This window comes from Aplysia californica, unplaced genomic scaffold (genome assembly GCF_000002075.1).
Source record: "Aplysia californica isolate F4 #8 unplaced genomic scaffold, AplCal3.0 scaffold00205, whole genome shotgun sequence".
In the NCBI taxonomy this organism is placed as follows: Eukaryota; Metazoa; Mollusca; class Gastropoda; order Aplysiida; family Aplysiidae; genus Aplysia; species Aplysia californica.
Genome location: NW_004797475.1, coordinates 437,959 through 439,456, shown reverse-complemented (window position 1 = coordinate 439,456; position 1,498 = coordinate 437,959).

The window sequence follows — 1,498 nt, the reverse complement described above, 5'->3', positions numbered from 1 at the left end:
TTCACAAAACTCTCGCATGTTCCATCAAGCTTCTTCACTTGGTCTCAGGTTAAAGGTCAACACACTTGTTTTTTTTCAACTATAAAAACAAGACTCGACCCACCAACAAGGCGGGAGAGAGAGAGAGAGAGAGAGAGAGAGAGAGAGAGAGAGAGAGAGATTGGGGGTCGTGAAAAGGTGCAAACAGGTACAAATTTGTCGACAGACACGATAGCATTTAGCATGGCTAAAAAAAGACACAAACTAATAGACCAACATGTTTTTGTAATAGGTTTCATTCAATCATGCAAGCTAGAGTGAACTATCAAACGATGAAAGCATTCACCTGAGGACCTTGAATTCCCTTGTATTAAAAGGACCTTGAGTAAGACAGTCAGTTTATATAATAAATACATGTATATTCATTTTCTTTCTTCCATCTTGCGTTATTACAAGCAATTGTGTGCACCTGACAAAAGGGCCTGGATGTCACCACAGTGAATTTCGAGCTTAAGGCTACAATGTAAAAGTAATCACGTGTCAAATAATATGTAGTTTCACAAGTAAATAACACTTTAACTACTCCTAATTGTATTCCAAAAGGATTTTGCTCAGTTATACTTTGTAAGTAGTGTGTAAAAAATACTTTATTTAAAGAATGCCTTCTATTGATACAATTTGAAAAAAAAAGACTTTCTAAAATAACCATGTTGTCTCTGAGTCACCATTTGACACACTCTGGTTGGTTTTATTCCTACACAAACCACATCAAAGCTATACGTACAGTTCCAGCCTTACCTTACCCACCCTACCCTTCAGTATGAATTGTTGTGTGCATGAACACATAAATTGCTTTCAGTCGAAAAGCACTACCTGCACATAGACCTAATTTCTCATGTATTCATATCGGTATAGTATTGCTTCTCTACAGAATTTTCACAACTTAAATGCTCTACTGTGCATTTATATTACCGATTTTTTTGTTATGAATATCATTAAATAATACAAAAGTGAATTCAGGAAGAGTAGCACAATAGCAGAATTTGTGTTATTTTTTTTAGAAAAACACAAAATCAATTAACTTTGAAGCTGTTTTTCTTTAGGAAAAAAAAACTTTCTTTTCTCTACCTTGTCTTAAAAAACCTACATTATCTCAAAAAGCATTTAAAATATCTTTGGAATTAAAAAAACTGATTCAGAATTTTTTTTTAAAGAAGGAAATTGTTGCATACGCCCACCTATGAATTGTTAGGGGCACGTATTTTCAAAGTCAAGGTCGTTCAGCGTTCCCCGACCCCCGGTTCATTTCATCGGCGTGTTTGGGAAGGTAAAAAAGAGATCGAGACTCGTGAAAATACACGTATGGATGATGCTTTGAGCCTGTGAACCGACTCAGAGAGAAAATGACAGGAATCAATGAGATTCTACAATTCTTATTACAATAACAAACACCTCTCTTTCTCTCCCCCCTCCCTCCTCTCTCTCTCTCTACCCCCCTCTCTCTCTCTCTCTCTTTCTA